Source organism: Rhinolophus sinicus, linkage group LG01, assembly GCF_036562045.2.
Source record: "Rhinolophus sinicus isolate RSC01 linkage group LG01, ASM3656204v1, whole genome shotgun sequence".
NCBI classification, from domain to species: Eukaryota; Metazoa; Chordata; class Mammalia; order Chiroptera; family Rhinolophidae; genus Rhinolophus; species Rhinolophus sinicus.
In genome coordinates this window covers 52853308-52875622 of record NC_133751.1, presented here as the reverse complement: position 1 = coordinate 52875622, position 22315 = coordinate 52853308, and the positions used below count along the sequence as shown (strand labels likewise).

The window sequence follows — 22315 nt, the reverse complement described above, 5'->3', positions numbered from 1 at the left end:
CATCACCACTCACAAGAGACAAAATAATTCACATGTTCTGTTGCAATAACACGCATTCACATATTTGGGGAAATGTTGACTTTTTTTTTTTAGCAGGTACATAATAGGCAGATAGACGTTCATGATACCACTCTACTTTGATGTAGGTTTGAAAATTTGTTCCTAGTAAAATGTAAAAGAAAGATTTTCTTTTATAGGTTTCCAAACTGCTGCTGGAATCCCTCTAAAACTATAGTTATTTTTCCTTCCTCTTACCTCCCACTATGTCCAAAACATCTTGCTTTGCCCCAACTCATATTCTCTATTCTGATCAGAATAATTATTGACTTTCCTATGTAAATGAAGCAGTTGATTTGTCTGTACAACGTACACATATTTCCTCCCTTTTGCATGGCAAGCTGCCCACTTTTCTACACAATGAATCCAACCACTTTTCTCCTAAACACTGCTAGTGGCTATTTCTTCCATAAAGGATTTTAACTGGATCCTGCAGATTGTGTCTCTCTCTGTGTAGTCACAATTTTATAAGGATGTGTGCAATGTTTCTATGATAGCCTTGATGTTCCTTGTTTTTCCAAAAGGGTTGGTTCCACCCTCTCTTTAGTTTTAAGTTCCTCAAGAACAAAGACGATGTCTTCCACTTCCTTAATAATTTGTCACAAAATCAAATGCAATGTCTTTTGCAACGCTAGTCCTCAAGATAAGAGAATTCAGATAGGCCCCCCTCTCCCCCCGTTTGGAGATCTGGAGAATTCTATGACTTCTCTAGGAAACCAAAATGAGAAATTTCAGATAATCAAGGTTAGCGCATAAGTGACGTTGGGAGTTTGATGTCTAGACAAATTATATAAGAAAGGACATTTCTCATACACCCTTCCTTTTACTTTCAATGAGGGAATTTCTTTTTATTCCTCTCTTATTACTATAGTCACCTTTTATTCCTTCCTCCCCACTGATTTAGCAGAGAAAAGGAGAGAAATGTCTAACATAAAATGATAGTACCTTGAAGATGCTTAAGAAGTATTCGTTAAGCAAATAATTGAATTATCATCACTATTCCAGCCCCAAATCATTTTTTTTTCCTTTGGGGAAAGGTGAAAGCCTGGTGAAATGGTGTTGAGTGGTAAAGCTATTGTTTAGTGTATTGCTAATAGAGAGAAAAGACACCCTGTTGAGGCGGCAGGAAAGAGACTATGTATTTTTAGAAAAGGAAAGAAAACTGTTCTTTCTCAAGGCTCCCGATACATTCCAGGTCAATTGCAAAGGCAAGATATCTGATGAACCCTGAAATCCTTAAGATTTTGGTCCCAAAAACCCAAGCAGAAGGGAGTAGACTAGAACATCACGGGGCCCCTTCAAGTATAAAATTCTGACTTTAATATTTTGGTATAAAAATTTATATATTTCTGAAATTTTCCTTTTAATTATGAAGGAAGAAAGAAGAGACAAATAAGACACAAGTAACATGGAGAAAGAAACAAGATAAGAAAAAAATGAAAGAGAGAGAAATAACCAAGGAATAGTAAAAAGAAGTTGGCTTCTCTGTTGGGGGCGGGTATCTGCTTGAGTGAAGATTTAAAGTTTAATTAATTAATTTTTTAAAAATTGTGTTCATGTGGCTCCACCTATAGGCAAGAAGGTTGTCTTCCTGATTCTCTGTCATTGAGGCCTTTTAAGTGGCATTTGGTTTTTGATAGTTCAAGCCTTGGAGCAGGGCTGAGAGGGTTATATTCTTCCAGGAAAATGTGTTCCAGTCTGCCCTGAATAAAGAGATGAAGTACTTAGCTTGTAAGTATTAGAGATCTTTAAATCACTACTTACATATTTTATTTTTAAGAGCTACATTAAAGGATCTTGTATTATTGAGCCACAGTAATAACAATTTAACAAGACCACGCACTCTACAGTCCCTATTAAAATACAATTTTATTATGATTTCTTTGGAGTCCATTTTCAGCTGTGCTGAAAATAACCAATAATCATAAATATTTACAACAAAGTAATGCATTTTATAGAATAATGATCTTCTGAAGCCATTTCTTATTAGTTAATCCCTAAAATAGGGCAGAATTAAAACATGCCATCCTTTCAAATGGATAAATACCAAAACCAAGACACAAATAGAACCTATTATACTAATTTAAATGCAAATTAGTGACGGGGGTTGAGGTATGACATTGAAGAATTTGAAGTTCAAGAATCAATCCCCTTACAGTTGCATGAGAATGCCTGAAATGTTTTTCTTCTATTTCTGCCTCTGAATATTATGATGACACATCAAGGCTCCGATAAAGTATATTCCTTCCATCACATTTCCCTGATTTTCAGACTCAGGAAGTAACATTTTTCAATTCTGCATTTCTATTAAATGTTACTTATACCTCTTTATGATCCTTTTAAAATTTATGTAAGATAATTATCTGATTTATATCTATACTGTTATCTCCTTATGGGCAAGAGCCACACAGTCTTATTTCTCTGCTGTCCCGAATTTTCACTGGGATGAGGAGTGGTATAATCAACTAGCTAACTAACTAACTAACTAACTAACTAACTAACTAACTAACTAACTAAACAACTATATGTGTAAAAATACTTAGTGCCTATCATAGCATGGTAAAATCCCAAATAAGTCTGTTCCCCCTCTATTTTTCTTATAATAAATTATATCACCGTAGACTCCATTACTCACTCAGTTCTAAAACCTACAGATCCTCTTTTCCTCTTGCTCTCCTTTTTTAGTCATCAGGTCCTATTAGTTCTTATCTCCAAATCCATCTGCTTCTATTTCTACTACCATCATCTCAGTCCACAGTACCACCATCTTATGTGTGGACAAATGTTATATTCTCCTAACTGTCTCCTAACTTTCAGGTTGTCCATCTCCAATTATTACTATTTTTAATAAATCAGTTATCATTCTGAAATTAAATCAGTGTTGTCATTCTCCTGCGTAAAACTTTTCAATGGTTTCCAATGATGCCAGAATGAAATCTGGACTTTTTGAAATGTGGCCTACAACTTCTGCAGAAAATGATTCTTACCCATCTCCAAAATCATCTCAACTTCTCTACCATAAGTTTCCTGAGCTCTTCACAATGGCCATATTTCTGTCCTTTGAGTTTGTCAAACCTTTTCCCAACCCTAGGCATCATCATTTACCTAGAGTACTTTCTCTAAATCATTGCATACATGCCTTTTCTCATTTTTGTCTTTCAAGTTTTTAGTTACATGGTTAACCAAGTTGATAATAAACTCATGTTTTGCATTTTCCTCCTTCATTGTTTATTCTCACTGGTCCTTCAAACTCCCTGGAATCAAATATCAATTTAATTATTGACTGTACCAGTCAGGGTTCTCTAAAGAAATGGAAACTTTTCCATTTAATACTGCCTTGATATTATAATTTCACTATGCCATTAAATGTTCTTCAAATTTATTATTTTATTGAGGATGCAATGTTGTATTATACCAATGTTTCACAATATCATTAAAGAATTTAAATGTTTTCCAATTGTTAGTCTTATAATTCATGATAATCTCCATTGTTTAAATTCTGATCACACTTACAGGATTATTTTCTTCAGTTTTAATTATTAAGAAGACTGAAATTTCTTTATAATTCATATTTCTCTTTTGTGATTTTGTACCTTTTGCTTATTAATTTGGAGAGTTAGATATTCCTCATTGATATAAAAAAAGCTTTTTTTATGTTGATTACATTAACATATCGTCTGTCATATGCGTTGCAAATACTCATTCTTAGGCTGTGTTTCTCTCCTTAATACCATCTATACAGTTTTGATACCAATATTTCAATTATCTATCCAAATTTTGTGACATTTTTACTTGCTAATTTAATTTATTATTTTTATTTTAGTACATCATCATCTAGCCTGTAAGAGTAAAGGCAGAAATAATTTTGAAAGATAATTAAAGACAATTTTAAGATATATTCTAAAGTTATATTAGAATAGTGTAATATTTTTACAAGAAAAAAACAAATAGGTCAATGAAATACAATATAGAGGTAAGAAAAAAACTCATGCGTTAACATTTTAAATAGTGAAGAAAGTGTGGACTATTCAAAAGTTGATTATCTATTTGGAAAGAAATGGATTCATATTTAATTTAGTATTCAAAACAAATTTTAGATGGAACTTATATCCAAATGGCAATAACAACAATAAAAATCAAAGTTATTAGAAGAAATTATAACAAAGTTTATTATAGTTTGGGGTAGAAAAGTCTTTCTAAACAGGCACAAAAATAGATGCATATAGTATTTGCATCAAAATTTAAAACTTGGATCTGGAAAAAAAGAAACCCAAAACTATGAATTACCATGTTTTCTCTCCTAGCTGATATTTTTTTTCTTTGTAGCTTTTTATTAGGTTAATGTAGTATTTCTTTTTTAAAAAATTTTTTTGAAAGATAAATATTCTGTTTTCTTTTTTCTAGTATCCAATCTTAAATATTCAATACACACTTAAAGTCATTTTAACAAAACCTTACTTATCACTATCTTTATCCAACCCCCATGCTGATACTATCTAAAGGTTTACTGCTCCCTTGTCTTTGAAAGCGAATTTTTAATCAAATAATGCTTAGATTTACTAATCTCATTTACCAATTTCTTTGTAATTCCCTCTTACACCTTAGTATTTAATATTATTTTTTTGGGTAGACTATATCTATTACTTGCTCTTTCAGAGAGGATCAGTGGATCATAAATTTTATAAATCCTTGTATGTCTAGAATTGTTTACAAACTTAAATAGGTTAACTGGGTATAGATTTCTATACTCAAAGTTATTTTATCCTAATGATATAAAGATATTGCTACTTTGTCTTCTCGAATACAGTATACTGATATTATTCTAGATCTCATTCCTTTGTAGTTTATTTTTCTTTTCTGTATAAAGTTTCTCCTTAGAATTAATTTATTTCCATTATTTTCTTAGGTTTCATTTTGTTGTTTCTAGTTATGGGTGTTTGTTCTTGTTTTTATTTTTAAACTTTCTTGGCAATTAGAGGGTTCTTTAATCCTCAGAGTCATAGTTTTCTTCACTTTTAGAAAATTCTTGGCCATATTTCTTGAAATATTAACTCCTCTTCATTCACCCTATTCTTTCTTTCTGGATTTTTTATTTCTGGCTGAATATTAAGATTTTGGACTTATTTTTGTCTTACATTTTTCTTTAATATTTTCAATATTTTGGGACATGTTCAGGGAAGTTTCTCAGCTTAATGTATTCAGCACATTTTTTAGTTCCTCTAGTGAGTTTTTAAAAATTAAACTATATGTTTTATTTCTAGAATTCTTAATTTTTTTTCATAAGCACTTGTTTTTTATCATAGAGTTTGGTTCTTGCTTTTTTGAAGCAAGTTTTTGAAAGAAGTTATTTCCTTTGGCTCTTTGAAATTATTAAGTGTATTACTTTGAAATCGTTTTTAGGCTGTCTTACTATCTCTATTTACTTGGTTATTAATCCTATTAATGGTCGAGTTTATTGTCTTTCTGTAAAGATATTGGTGTTCATCTAACTGTTTTGTGATTCTTGATTGTTCGCAGAGGAATTCTTTCCACATTCTGTCGTGGGAACTTTTCTTAATGAAAAGGTTTCACAATTGTACATATACTAACTTTGAAGATGTGTTAGCTGTAGACTTGACTGATGAGCAGAGAAACCTTAAAATTTGCTTCTAAACAATACAGCCTTAGTTTCCCGCTTTATGATATTAAAACAACAGACTCTGTAGTGTTGTTCAGTTTACTTTACTTTTTTAGGAATGCCTCTCTAATTCTGGTTCATAAAGAATTATTGTACTTGTTTTTGAGTGTGGCCAAAAATTTTCATATATACATAGTTATTTATTTATTTCATATATGTATTTCATGAATATATATTTCATATATATACATATATATTTCATATATATATATATATATATACATATATATCTTTTAATAGGTTTTGTGTAGAGGGGCAATATTTATCATATTTCCCATCTGCTGTCTTGAACTTGAAAAGGATCACTTATACTGATCACTTATACTGATTTCTAGTTTTCTGAAAGATTTTATCAGAAAAGAAAATTATATTTAATACATATTCTTTCAGCACCAATTGAGGTGAATGTATTGTATCGTTGTATTGTTGGGGTATGTTACATCAGCAATCTCTACAGAGAAGTATGAGCACCTCATAACTGCTTTATGTTGAAGAATATTTTCATAATTACTGTGAAGTGTTTCTTATTTTTTGTTTTTTTTTTTGTTTTGTTTTGTGCTTCCTCATTCTTTTTTGAAGTTCAGTCCATTTAAGTTTGGTATTTACATAATATGAGTGGATTTCCCTAAATCTATTTTTATCTCTGATTGATTAATGGGAGAATATTTATCTGATCTTAATATTTTACTTAGACGTTTGTCTGAATATCTGGTTGATGTGTAAAACAGTTAGTTAAATTTCTAGTATTTAGTTATCACTTATCAAGTTTTTAAATTTTTTGGTGTCTTCTGTTGGGTCATTTCTCTTTGTATAGGGAAATATATTCCTGGAAAATTTGGAACTAATTATTATGTTTCAACTGAGTAATGCAGTTACTTTTTTTTAAGAAAAACTATAAGACTATAGTTGTAAATGGACCACACCTGTTGTTGTAGGGGTGTAATTAATAGTCCACCTTCTATTCACTTCTGTCTCTGAAATATTACACTTCTGATTGTATAGGCCTGAAATAAATATGGAAAATACAGTATTTATTAGGGATCTAGAATATTGTCCTAACCCTGTACCTCATAAAGCTTTGCAGTCATGTCTTTATAACCCAGAAATAACTGTAGTGTTTCTATTCAACAAAAGTTCCATATCTCTGAGGAAGCATGAAGAAGGGTATTGAAATCTCTCACCATTTTCCTGCTTGACTTGTTATGTTGCTTCATTGATATTGTTTTTATTGCTATTTCTGAAAATATTCAGTACCAAAAAAAAGCACTACAGAACTTAAACACAAACAAAAATTTATCTGCTTTTGCCAGTTTCCATTTTGCTTTTATTTGATAAATGTGCACATATAAACACAGGTCCATGTCATAAAAATAACCATTCTCCTTTTCCCATTGATAAATGTCTGTTCTGATGCCTCTCTCAGATTGATTGATTGATTGATTTAGATTTCAAGAATTAACTATGGGCTGCTTTAAATGATCTTTAAGAAACCTTCTAAAATATGATTTAAAAAATATGTATCTAAGTTACTAAAGAAGGAATGCCAAATTTCAGACTTTTGAAACAAATACCTTTTAAATCTCAAGTATCACATGTGCTCTTAGAAGAGCTGTTTGTTCAGTATTCAAGTTATCCATGAGTCTTCATGCTGCTAGATCAACACTTATAACCTACTGGTCACTGTCTGTGGCTATGTGTTTAGAGAGTTGTTTTCTGTCTGTGGGATTCTACTTCTCTGTGTGTGAGCTGAGTTTATATTCTACCCATGTTTCTTCATCACAAAATGGGGAAGAAAAATGAGATAATGCCTGTAAATGTGTTAACTGTCTAGAACTTACTGTCCAAAGTATCGTAGAGATCATTAGGCATGCGATACAAAACAAAACTTTGCTTTTAAATCAATGAGACAAAGGAGAGAGAGAACAAGGGGGCAGACTATCCACTTGCATTTATATTCATTCATGAATTCATTCAAAATGTTATCGAGAGTCTACTATATCCTAGTCATTGTGTAAGGTTGAAAATGGGATAGTCCTTTAAGGAGCATAGTAAGGAAAACAGATACAGGCATTAAGAGCTGTAACAGAACACAAGACATGATAAAGGCTGAAAGTGATTGTCAAGGGTCTGGGATAGAAAAATATCAGTAAAAGAAGGGAAGAGGGAACTAGGAGTTTTTTGTAACTAACTTATATTTTTGTTAAGCTATTGGTAATATTCTATAGTGTGGATGAAAAGGGGGCCACATAGTAAACCTGGCAAGCTCAGGGAAGGCCAGCATGGTGGGCCCTACAAACTGAGACACCGAAATTAACCACATAGGTTGGTCTGAACATAAAAAGTCTTAACTAAAAGCTGGTCATGGTTGGTAGTCATAGCCTGGACCTGCAGCTTTCTTGACAAAGGTCAAATTTGACCTCAAGTAAGCCTATCTATTGTCGTTTTGCATCTAGAAAACATACCTTGGAATGTCAGAGTAACCCCTTTTTTCCAGACCCCTCAGGACATAACCCACCACCCCATAGCAAGAAACCACAGAACCCCTCAATGTGATCTTGTTCCCCGAATACCATCTCTATGTGCTGTAAATGTTAATTATTAGATATCCTGTACCCACCAATGTAAAAGAAGTATGTGTCTCAGAGATTTCCCCACTTTGCTTTCTCCCTTCCCCTTAAACTACCATCAAAGGATTTCATGTAACCCTCCTATGTCTCCTCCTTTGATTCTAATGTAGAAAATAAGCTGCAAAACTGCCATTCTCCGGAGCATTTTCTTAATCCATTGAGTTATTGGCTTCTCTGCAATTGTGGTCAGTTTGGCTCAAAGAAACTCATAAAAATTCTCTACTGGTTTGGACGCTTCTTACATAGACAATAGTATTTACAAACTGCTCTAAGAAAAAAAAAAGAAGATTATATCAGCACTACATCAGAGTCTGTTAGTATTTTTCTTAATTTCTAATTAATCTTAATTTTTTAACTAATACAGGAAATTTTAAAAAATTAAGTATACAAAGTTAACTGAGCAAAATGAAAATCTTTTATTTCTGTCCCCCAGGTACCATCCCTCCATCCCTTTCAGAGGCATCCACCATAATGGCTTTGTATGCATTCTTGCAGTCTGTTCTATGAATTGACATGCATAATCAATTAAAGATTCATTTCACAGATAAATGGGAAGCATTGTTATGCAATTTTCTGTTTTCAATTAAAATTATTTCTTGGAAATTTCTGTTTTTCATATCCATGTGTCTCTCTCTCTCTCTCTCTCTCTCTCTCTCTCTCTCATTATTGCATAGAATTCCACAGTATAATTTATCTTTTGAATGGGGTCTGAGTGCCTGAGTACCCAGGGTTGCTCATAGACTTTCCAGGAATATATGGGAATGAAGAAAGCACTAACTGTTTTCCAGATCTTTAACTTTCCAGTGTATTTTTACCTAAAATTGCCTGAGAATGCTCCTGTCGAATGACTGGTCTCCTTTTTTCCCTCCATTTTCACAATCAATTACCATTCAGAAAAGTATAGCTTTCACCAATCCCCATTATTTACTATGATGTAATTGCCTCAAAATATAAAAGATTTTGTGGTGAAAAATCAAAGAACAATCAGAGAATGAGAGCTTCTGGTGGAAGGGACCAAAAGAGCAATGCACAGCTTTAACACATTGAGGGGGTAACGTGGATTTCATTCAGGCAACTGGGCTAGCTTAGCACTGAATTTCAAAAGTGAGATGGCGGTCCCTGTAACAGATATTTGCTTTTTGAATTAGAAATGAAGTCAAATATTTTTGACACAAATATGAGACCTGTCTTTGCTATTTGGATTATATGGCAGACATTTTCACGAATTGAATGATTACATTGACAGCACTTCAATTGTATAAAGATATATTTAAAGCATGTGCACAATACTAAAAGCATCAGAAACATATATTTTTGTGATAAAACATTATGATTAAAATAAAGTTGATGTCATAGTTTCTCAAAATTATTTTGAGGAATACTGAAACAAAAATTTTAAAGATCATTATCTTAAGATACGTTCCTGTTAACGGACTTCCATCATTCCTTTAATCAGCAGATATTTACTGAACACATACTGTGTGCCAAACAACTATTTTAAGAGCTGGAGTTACATCAGTGAATAATAATAAACGAAATCATTGAACGAATCAAACAAGAAAAACAGTCAATCAAATATATACTATATTAAATAGTAATGAAGACGTGTGTAATTTTAAATAAGCTGGTCAAGAAAGGCTTAGTGAGAAGATAATAATTAAGTAAAGGCTTGAAATAGGTGAGGGAACAAGTGGTAAAATACAGGCAGAGGAAGCAGTAAGTGTATGGGCCCGATGTCAAGGTTAAGTCTCAGGGGGTTGAAAATTTCAAAGGAGGGCACAGTGACTTGAGCAGAATGAGCCAGGAGAGACAGGTTAGTGAAGTGAGAAAGGTCAAGGAGAGGGAGATTTGGGGGCAGAGATGTAAGGAATGGAAATTTCATTGAGTTAAGATTTAAAAGTGATTGTAAACATGCTGGTTTATACTATGAGTGAGATGAGAAACCAATAGTGAGTTCTAAGCAAGAGAGAGGCTAGATCTGACTTTCATCTTAAAAGAATCACTCTACCTGCTCTATTAAAAGCAGACCACAGTGGGATGAGGGTTTGGTGGCCATTTAGGAGACTGTTTCAGTCATTCCAGTAAGAGATGATGGGGGCTCAGACCAGAGTAGTGAGAATGGGGGACCTGAGAGATGAGTGGCTTCTTCGTATACCTTTAATGTACAGCCAGTAACAGGGCTGTATAAATCGCTGCCAATTGGATATAGAAGATGAGAGAAAGTGGTTTCAAATATGGCTTCTAGGATTTGGGCCTGGGCTACCGAAAAGATGAAGTTTTTATTTACTGAGATCTAGATGACTGAGGTGAGAACAGGTGTGGAAGAGAAGATCAAGAGTTTGTTTTTCAAGTTATGTGTGAGATGCATATTAGGTACAAAAAGGGAGATGCAAGCAGGCGGGTAGTTGTATGAATCCGGAGTTCAGAGGAGGAATCTGCTCTTGAAATGCAAGCTGTCAAGTGGAGAGTAGTGGATGTCAAATCAGAGAACCAAGCGGCCAGATAAAGTCACCAAGGAAGTGAGTGCAGATGGAGAAGAGACCTTAGGACTGAGTCCTGAGGAACTGCAACAGTGAGGAGGTAGGGGAGATGAGGAGGAACCAAGAAAAGAGGTCTAGTCTGAGTGGCCCTTGAGGAAGGGAGAAAGCCAGGAGTGTATGGTATTTTGGGTATATAGATGACGTATTACAGAACTGTATATTTGAAACATATGTAACTTTACTAACAACTGTCACCCCAATAAACTTTAATTGAAAAAAAAAAGCTATTTCACTTTAATGTGTTTCCCATTTTTCGCTATTATTTAAAAAAATAAAGCAGTGAACATCTTTGTGCACATATGTGAATATTTCCTAAGAATTGATTCCAGAAGTAGAATTGTTATGTCAAAAATTTGTGAATTTCAAAATTTTACGGATTCTGCCAAACTGCCTTCCAAAAGTTTCCCTAATTTATCATTCTTCAAGCATGTTTGAGAGTGCCTATTTCCCCATATTATTACACATTTTTATATTACCAAGCATTGAAAATAAATAAAAATGTTTTAGTTTTAATTTGCATTTTTCTGATCAGGTTGAACATCTTTTTATCAGTTTACTGGCCATGTGCATTTCTTCAGTGAATTCCAATCAAAACCATGCTCCCATTTTCACTTGACTTGCTTTCTTACAGATGTGTAGATGTAGAAGCACTTTCATATTCTGAATGTGAGTTCCAGTCTGTCATTTGCTTTTTAACTTTATGTTGTCTTTCATCACAGAGAAACTGAAAATTTTTATGTAGTCAAGTGTGTCAAATTTTTTCTTTACGGCTCTGGAACTGTGTTTTGCTTAGATCGTCCCCCACCATATGGTTATAAAAATCGTCCTGCATTTTCTCCTTAACACTTTCATAGTTTTTTTAGTTGCATTTTCCTCTCTAAGTCATAAGGAATTTGTACTGGTATATGGCTTGAAGTTGAAAATAATTATTGTTTTCTAAATGTATAACACGTTTTGGCAACACCATTTATTGAAGACTTGCTCTCTTTTTCCCCACTGATTTGAAATGTCACTTTAATCATCAGCTGAATTTCAATATTTTTCATAACTCTGTTTCTGGACTCTGTGTGCTATTCAATTAGCTTACTTGTTTGTTTTTGCATAATTTTACTTATTTTAATAACCTATTTTAATATTTTTTAAAAACATCTTAAGCAAGTCTTTTATCTTATCCTTATTTTTTTGGTTACTGTTTCACATTTCCTCTTTTATTTAAATATTAGCTCCATTTTATAGTCTTCCAATATACAAACTAACAAAAATCTGGGATTTTATTGGATATAGCTAAACTTGGGAAGACTTTACATATTTATAATAATTAATCTCCTTCAATAAGCATGGTACATCTTTTCATTATCTGTGTTCCTTGGAAGGGTTTTATCATTTTCTTCATAATTTTCTTTTTCATGTCATCTTAGGTTTATTTCTAGTTAATTTATGGTGTTTCCTAGAATTTTATGAGGAAAAATATTCTGAAAGAGTGCCCAATTTCAACTTTAAGAGAAGGGCACTTTTTAGCTCTATTGACTGGCCTCAAATATTCACATAGCAAGTACCACAGTTAAACTGTCTGAGTATTATAAAATTTGTTTTTCGTGTTTTTTTCCCAGCCCAGTATTAGTCAACTCACAGCTGATAGCATGATAAAACAGACCACTAGATGGCAGAGTAAGCCATATTTCCTGGACTTGAGTAAAATACTTTAGACGAGAAACTCTGGTTCACAACCCCACTGAGAAGAATACATTGTTTTACAGTCCACAACAAACCAGCATACACTGGCAATAATATTGATCTATACAACAATTCAGTATAAAGTAGATCAATGATCCCTGACTCCAAAACAAGTGCCATAAATGATACTTTATTAAATTCTCATATCAGCATGCTTTTTTGCCCTTTTTCTAATTCCTTTTCTTTACTCCACTGCATAATTGTGGTATTCTATAAAGTTTAACTTCTGATTTTATGCTTTTCTCTGCTCTTTTTTTCTTTTCCCTCTATATAATTTATCTACTTCAAGATTTCAATTATCATCTCTGTGCCCAGAACCCCCAAACTACATTCATGACTCACTTTCATCTTCAAGTCTCATATTTTAAATAATGAAATGACGTGTCCTGTAGGCTAGATGAATCCTTCTCTTCCACTATGGCACATAGGTCACTAGCATTTACCTCTCCCAGTAAACTCTTGGCCAATACTTTTTAAGCACCAAGCTGTATCCCATTAGTTGGTTGCATAATCAATGCAGTTAATCGCATTTCATGGCAATGTAAAAATGAAATACTATGTATTAGAAAAACGTCAGAGTGCAATGTCTACAGTAAGGACTTATATTCCTTCTGTAAGACACTAACATCAGCTAAACATGTACATCTATATGAATATTTGCAGTAGGTTGTAATAAAGGTGTATTTTTACCATGGGTCATAGTCAAAGAAGTGTAAAGAAGAAGAAGAAAAAAAAAAACTACTAGAATCCCTCAGACTCCATTTCACCTAAATAGTGGAGGAGCCCAAGGCTCCACTTTCTAAAATGCACCATGTCACTCCAGACCCTAGTCCCTCAGTCTTTGCACAAACATTGAACTCCTGCTCTATGCTTCTAGGTGCATGGGACCATGAAGTCTACCTAGAGGTCTCCTTAAAGCCTAAGAAGTCCAAGCCTCTCCAGAGGTGTGTAGAACCAAGCTAAAATGGAGTCATTTATGTCACGAACAAAACGGATACAATCAGTGCAGGTGCATATAGGAAACAACCTAATTTTACAGAAATTCACAACTTTTCTCAAAAATCATCAGAGGACATCAGCCACTCCCCAAATGCCAAAGCTCATCCTGCCATCTCTGGACTTCCTTTTTCTCCGTGACTTAGCTACCCTGATCTAAATAAGAAAGAAGACCACGAGGCAACCAATCAGCTGAAAAGCCAAACAAACTTCCAGATTTATCTCCTAAAAATGCTTTAGTCTGTGAGCAACTTGGAACTCATCACTCCTGTAGACTTGAGTTTCCCCACTTGCAGGTCGAAAGCCTTGTAATAAACTCCTTGTTCTGCTTTCTTTTATTCAATGTGCAGATTGTTTTTTGACAGATGCTTAGGTAAGTCAAACGCTCCCATCTTTCATACCATAATTAGCTTCAGAGTTCCTGCATCCTGCCCTCCATGCCTTGCTGTGTAGGCTGTATCCTTTCCTGACTTTTTTGCAAGAGCAGGTCTAAACCCTAGTCATGCTGAAGTCCCATTGGACATCTTCACATGCCTTACTGTCATTTAAAAGTGAACACATTTGAAACTTCACCCATTGTCCTTGTTCCAAATCAATTTATATCTTGATTGTTATGGTATTAACAATTTCATAGACATATTAATTACTTAGCCTTAAAATCTTAAAATGAGTATTAGATTAGCTGTTAAGAGCATTTGCTTTGGACTCAGAAGAATCTACCTTTGAATATCAGCTATCCCACTATTTCTCTGTGTGTCTTTATGCAAGTTACTTAGTAGTTTTAATTCTCAGTTCCTTATCTGTAAAACGGAAATGATGAAAATCCCTGTGCTATCGGGACATTGAGAAAATTAACACTGTAACACTTAACAGTGTCTGGCAAATAGTTAAGAATACAGTAAATGTGAATTATTATTTTTAACAGTATTAGTAGCAGCAGCAGTTGTTGTTGCAGCAACATACCTGAAAGAAATTAACAGAACCTGCTTAGTCTTTCATTCACTTTGGTATGACCCTGATTCTTTGTTTTTTATCCTCCATAGTACCTAGCTCAATGTCTAATACAACGAATGCACTCAATAATAGGGTATGTCTGTTATCTTAATATTCTCTAATTATTCATTTTAGTTATCTAATTAATATTTTAATATTATGTTCCTAAAGTACTTATATTTGTCTTTTATATTAGAGAATTTGCTAAAAATGTTGTTTCTATGCCACAATTTTTAATGATATGGTGAGATATCAGTGTCATTCCATAGGGGTAAAAACAAAGAAGAAATAGATGTATGTTTTATATCTGTAGAGATGAGATTAATAAAATCCATTATTCATTATAAAATTCATGTTTCAATGTAAAATGAAAAGAGTTAGAGCCTAAATGTCGGGAAACTACTCTAAAATGACTTGGGGGTTTCTTTTCTCAAATATTTCATGATTTTGGAAAATTTTAATTATTGTTCTCCTTGACATTCTCAAGATATTCTGGCAAAAATATACCTTCAGTGTAATAGAAAAAGAAATATGATCTTTGGAGACACTTTGTTCTCTGCTCTATTCCTACACTTAATCCAGTGCCTGGCATGGTGATCAATAATATTTACTAAAGGAAAAAAAATAAATAAATACATACAAAAATCAAGGCCTGACTTAGTTAATTAATATCCTGGCCTTAGTCAAGCTATTTACCTCTAAACTTAATTTTACTCTTCTCTAAAATGGGGAAAGTCTACCTTATAGCTTGTCATCATGTAAAACAAGGACTACGTGCTAGTGTATGACCAGTAGTTAACATGTTACTAGTATCCTCCTCCCTTTTATTGATGGAATAATAAAACTTATCTATCCAAGTGCCCAGGTTAGTCTTATTCATAGAGATTTTAGTGTTTTGGTAAGAGTATAGTTGTGTAGGATAGATTGCAATGAATGACTGAAATTTAGGCATGGAATACTACTGTTAGCTCTAGAAGGGATTTTAGGCCATTTAATCTTATTGCTTCACTTTATAGATGATGAAACTGAGGCACAGAAAGGCAGAGTATCTTTCCCAAGTTCCCATAGCAAGTGAATGGCTGCAGCTGAACTACATTCCAGGTATCGTAAATCCCAGCACAACACAAGATAGTTTTTTTTTATTTTTTCCTCTCCCTCTCAGTCTCCATCTCCCTCCCCTTTTCTCTCCTCTCCTCTCCTCCCTTCCCCCCTCTCCTTCTTCCCTCCCCTCCTTTTCCCTCCCTTCTCCTCTGCCTCTCCTCCCTTTACTGTACTAGGCAGCTTTCCAAAGTTAGAGTCAGATGATCATTGGCCAAGAGAGACCCACCAGGGAAGACAGTAAGACAGCAGGCAAAGTTAAGACACAGCATCTGTTAATGTTTTATTCCCATTTTAAACATCAGTTAGAGACTCAGGAAGAGCTCTCTGGGGTGGCCAGAGTTGCACAGCTTATGAGCAAAGCATGCCATCTACCCTGGTCTTTGAAACTCTGGAGCACTGATGGGCAGCTAGGGGGAAATGCAACAGTCAGCAGTTAATCAAAGGGCAAATCTGGTGCAGATGAGAAATTGGGCCTCTGTTCTGAACAATCAGGTTATGGAATCTAATTGGCTCGACTTCTCCACATGTCACTGGAACCCTGTGTTCAATAAATATTTAATTCTTGCATTTGTTAAGTATTTAGATATTTTACCAGCTGTTTTTAATAAGAACTTTATATTTACGTGTATTTATGTTCATTAATTTAACTATGTGTCCCTAAATAATGTTAAAAAATGTTTTTATACATGAAAATAGTTTACTAAAAAATAAGTAATTATTTCTGTTCATTTAAAATCTTATTTTCTTATAGTTGCATTGATCTTTTAACTGAAATATGTTTTGCTTATTTAACCAGCTCCCTTCTTCAGATTTTTTTCAGCAAAATCTTGGCATTTGGTAAAAAGGTGTTTGGGAAAAAAAAGAAAAGAAAAAGAAGAGTTGACATCATCCTGAAATTTTAACTTTTCTATTTTAAAATAATCAATAGTTTATCATAACTTTAATTGGTTTTGAATACATAGATAAAATCAATTTTTGAGTACTTTCAATTTCATTAAAATTTGAAATTTTTCAGACCAAAGAAGTGGAATTAATTGTATTTTAAAATGTTAGTACCTCATTCATTCAATAAATAGTTTATTGAGTATTTCTATTTTCTAGTCCCAGGCTAACACATATCTGTATTACTTGTTACAAAAAGGCTTCATACAAAATTGGTATTATTGGCCCATATTCCAGATGAGTAAACTGATATTTAAAGAGGCCCAAGTCACAGAATAAAAAAGGCTGAGATTCAAACCCAGGGTATAAGGGGCATCTTTCATTGTCTCACAAAATCTCAATAAGCTAATAATATTTAGCATATATTTAGTAATGGCCAAGTGCTAGACATCATTACAGATATTCACTGTTTTTTTCATACCACCACACACACAGGTAAGTAATAATACAAATAGAAACAGAATCTCAGAAAGCTTATATTTTCTTGGTGCAGAGAGATGTTGATATTTGAATCTCAGCCTGTTTGATTCTAAATCCCATATTTTCCAGGGGTTTTTAATCAGAAATGTAGGGATAGAAGTCAACGTCCATTAACCTGGATCCAAAAAAAATTGCATTTTCATACTGCACTTTAACTTTTTTTTTTCAACTACGAATGGTGTCAAAAAAAACAAAAAAAATCACAGTAGAGTTGGAGGCCCAACACAGCCAAAGGTATCTAGCATATAAAAAGTTTAAGATTCAAAAACTTTTATTCTGCCTCTCAAAAGTCATTAAACTCATCCCATGTGCCTAGCACTGGTTTTCATAAACCAATATTAAAAAAAAAAAAAAAAAAATACCCCTGGTAAGCTCCAAGACTTGTGAAGGAAATAGACATATGAACATTAAATCTATATACAACATTTAAAAGCCATAATAGAGGTAGTGAGACAAAAGATAAAATCACCAATGTTACCCCAGACAGCTCCTCAGGAACAAAGGCAACCAGGAGACATTTCTTAAAAGAAGAGCTATGGGAGCCTCTTTCCCCAGATCCCACCAAGCTGGGCTATGTTCGCACCAAGATGGTGAAGAAGGCAGCCCAGCTCATCACTGAGAAGTATCACATGCGCCTGGGCAATGACTTCCACACAACAAGCACATGTGCAAGGAGATCTCCATTATTCTCAGCAAGAAGCCCTGCAACAAGACAGTGGGCTATGCCACACATCTGATGAAGTGGATTTTGAAAGCCTCTTGGGAGGCATCTCCACCAAGCTGCAGGAAGAGAGAGAAAGGAGAGGTAATTCTGTTCCTGAAGTCTCAGCACTGGATCAGGAGATCATTGAAGTTGATCCTGACACTAAGGAAATGCTGAAGCTTTTGGACTTTGGCAGTCTGTCCAAACTGCAGGTCACTCAGCCTACAGTGGGGATGAATTTCAAAACAACACATGGAGCCGTTTGAATCTTTCTGCTGTGCTGTGGTATTTTCAATAAACCATGGACAACCAAAAAAAAAAAAAAAAAAAGACTGACATTTCAAGAAGGATAGGAATTCACCTCACCTTGCAAAAACAGTTCAGGGAATAAGAACAACTTGTGCAAAAACACTAAATTGAGAGAGGCAAGGTCCACTTAGAGAACTCAAAACAGTTCAGAGCAAATGGGCTGCAAGGTTTATGTGAGAAAGTGTCAGAGGCAGAGACTGCAAAGCCAGGCAGTGGCCAGATCGTGTTCACTGTGACAATATAGTGCTGATTTTCCCCAAGGAACAGGGGCAAATCCTTGAGAAGTATCTATCTCTCATGAGAATGAGCATAACGGTTAGCAAATAAGTGATCAGGACTGATTTCTACACACTTTCATCATCCCCTGACGATAAGGGCTGCTCTGCCTCAAACCCGCCTTAAGCACTAGGTGGCTGCTTTCGGAGAAGTACAGTAGACACAGCTGAGGTTGACCAGATGCCCCTTAGAGTGAGCAGGAGTCTTAGTGTGGGGTCTTGGGCTCTGGAATTTTAACCAGATGTTTGAACAGAGTCCAGTTTGTTTTCCTTCTGAGCATAGTTCTCACTTTATCTTGTTCATTCAGACCTACAGCTGGGAACAGAGGCTGGAAAGGAGAGGGCTCGCATGGGTTCTAGGAGACATGGAAGGAGGGACGTGAGAGCATCGGTGCTTCAAATCTTGACTTCTGTTCCAGAGATTAGGGCAGATCTTTCCGCACTGGTCTGAGAGGGGTCCACAGCTTCACTTGGAAAAAAAAGCAAATGAGGTTTTCTAACACTTTGAGCAGGACTGGTGGAACTGAAGTTGGGATAGGATGGGCTTGTATACTAATAGGTGCCAGAGATAAAATTTATTCCAATAACAATCATCGGGCCCTTTCTGTGTGTCAAGCACTATGCTAAACATTTTACAAATATTAGCTCATTTTTTCCTCACAGTAATCCCATGAGTTAGGGATTACTTTTCCTATTTTACTGATTAAAAAGCTGTGTTTAGTGAGCTTAAGTGGTTTCTCAGACTTCACCCTACAGTCACCTTTGTAAGAGCCAAGATTTACATCCAGGTCTAGCTGACTCCAAAGACCACACTCTATAAAGAGACAGTTTTATGTACTGGAAAGAACACTTTTTAAGGAGTCTATCTGTAGGTAAGTTCTCACTCTGAGGCTTAATTTACTGTGAAATCTGGGTTGTCACTTATTCTCTGTCTTTTGGTTCCCTTACATGAAAAATGAGATTCATAATAATTTTATTTATCACAGATATCTGTTGTGGAAATCTAATGAGTTCATGTATACAAAAGAGTTTTTGATGTTGCCAAACTGTATATAAAAGATTTTACATATTTTCATTTCTTTCAAAGCCTCATTTTTCTTACCTATAAATTTGAGATAATACTGGGAAGTACTATATAAACTGTAAAGTATTATAGAAATGAGGTAATGCACAAGCAATCACTTTATAATTCTAATAGACTGTAAGGGATTATAGTGTTTACTGTCAGTTCCTCTGAGACTAATAACATGTATCACTAGTTAATATTCTTTCACTTTTATTAGGTTTCTTCTATTGCTGTGGCATATATTTTCCAAGTAACTTGGCAAACAACTTCCCCCTATCCATTTCTCCTCCTCCCAGCCCCTCTGCCACTATAAAACAAGATGACGCCATTAGAAAACTAGCAGCATGTTCTCTGAATGACCTGCTCAAGTCACAGCCTCATGTATGACATATCTGAGGATCTGCACATGCATTAATGCTATAAAAGAGGTTTTGTGAGAGAGACAAATACAAACACTATGAGGTCACTTCTTCCACAGTATAACAGGATACAGACTCTTGGAAGAAAATAGTATAAATGTCCTTTTGGAAAATTTTGTCTCTGAGCACAGAACACATTATAAGTTTTTCCAGTATCCTCCAACATACAGTACATGAAACAGTGTGTCTTTTCTTTTATTTTATTTCTCTCTCTCTCTCTCTCTCTCTCTCTCTCTCTCTCTCATAGTTCTATTTTCAGGCAAAAGAGGAAAATGCTGGGAGGGAGCTTTCAGTTACTAATAACTTACAAAGACAATTTCTGCTCTTTAGGCCCCAGTCTGTTTGCAGAGAGAGCAGTGCAATGAATCCAGAATCAAGGTCCCAGTCCCACTTCCTCAGGTTGGGTGAATAGTTCAACTTTTTAGCCATCTTCAGCTGCCAAGGAGGACAGTATGACATGCAGTGAAACAAACACTGAGGTAGAAATCAGGAGATCAAGGCTCTATTAAATAATTCTACAAATAATTGTTGTGTGACGAAATAACTACTTTTAATGATGCCTACTAAGTTCTTGGCACCCTTGTCAGAGGCTCAGCAAACAGTTGTTGAATGATGAAATAGAAATGTATATTATAATATATAAAATATATACAAATATATAAATACATAACTAATACATACATATGTGTGTGTGTGTGTGTGTGTGTGTGTGTGTGTGTGTGTGTGTGTGTATAAAATACTCAGTAACCAGTTAGCAAAATTTCAGTGGAGGCATTCTGATCATTGTACTTCTAGACTTCTGGTGGTGCTGGCAGTAGTGTATAACTTGGTTTTGGAACAAGAGGATAACTCCAGAGGAAGTGTAAGAGCTGTGAATGGAACTCAGGTCTGTTATCTCCACTATCCCATTTTGCCTCCTGTGGTGAGTGAATTGCCCTCGCTGAGCCTCACTTTCCCCATCTAGAAATTAAGTAGTTAGAATAGATAATTTGTAAGCTCTCTTCCAGCTCCATGGTCTACTCCTACAGTGCAGCACATAACAATGTAAGAACCCTAGATTTAGAATTTGCAGTGATGACTCAAAGCTAAATCCCCATTCCATGAAGAACAACATCAAACACACACAAGTTGTACAGTCTCTTCTTACAGATAGTAATGCCATAATTTCCTATAGTGTCTTATTCAAGAGTTTGGCTACTCTGTTAACTACTGACTCCATATCCAGAAACACTAAGCAGCTAGTTAACATCTTTTACTCTTATCCTTTATTCCGGGTAATTAATTTTTATTTTATTAAAAGCCTCAAAAACTGCAACTGTTGATCTTCAGTCTTTTCTTTAGAGCAATGGTTTTCATTCATGACTGCACATTAATGTCATCTTTGCAGCTTTTAAAACATAAGGATTTCCAGGCTCCATCCTCTGAGATTCTGATTTAAATGCAGAGTCCAAGCATCATTTTTTTAAAGCTATTCAGGTGATTCTACTATGTGGTCAGGGTTGAGAACTACTGTCTCTCAAATATTAACATGCAAATGAATTATTGGCTATCTTGTTCAATGAAGACTCTGATTCAGTAGGTCAGAAGCATAGTCTAAGATTCTATATTTCTAATAACCTCTAGGTGATGTTGATGGTTTGACCCTTGCCACCAGTAGTGTGGTCCATGGAACAACAGCATCTACATCACCTGGGAGGTTTGTCAGAATGCAGAATGTCAGGCCCGACCCTATACCTATTTTATTAGTCAGGGTTCTCCAGAGAAACAGAATAAACAAGAGATATGTACATACAAAATAATGTATTATAAAGAATTGGCTCATGTGATTATGGAGGCTGACAGGTTCCAGGATATGCAGTGGGCAAGCTGGAGACTTAGGAGAGCCAGTGGTGTAGTTCCCATCTGAGTCTGAAAGCCTGAGAATCAGAAGAGCTGATGGTGTATAGCTCTAGTCTGAATTTTAGCTGGCTTGAAACTCCAGAAGAGCCAATTTCTCAGTTTGAGTTGGAAGGCAGGGTTTTTACCAATGTCCCAGCTCAAGAAAGTCAGGCTAGAGGAGTTCCCTCTTACTATCAGGAGGGGCAGTGTTTTTGTTTCATTAAGGCCTTCAAGTGATTGGATGGGGTCCACTCACATTAGGGAGGGTAATCTGCTTTACTCGAGCTACCGACTTAAATGCTAATCTCATGCAGAACCACTCTCACAGACACATGCAAAATAATATTTGATCAAATACCTAGGCACCCAGTGGCCCAGTTGACACATAAAATTAATCATGATACCTACTGAATCAGAAAATGTTTTAACATATTATACATATGTATACATCTAATACACAAATTCAACTTGGAGAAGCACTGCCCTATAATAACAATTCTCTAACTTTTTGGTCTGTT

General features: G+C 34.8%; 1 pseudogene; it reads left to right on the top strand.

Annotated features, from left to right (window-relative positions):
* The first annotated feature begins 10835 nt into the window (after positions 1 to 10835).
* LOC109453438 (small ribosomal subunit protein eS17) lies at positions 10836 to 18116 on the top strand (annotated as a pseudogene).
* The last annotated feature ends 4199 nt before the right edge of the window (positions 18117 to 22315 follow it).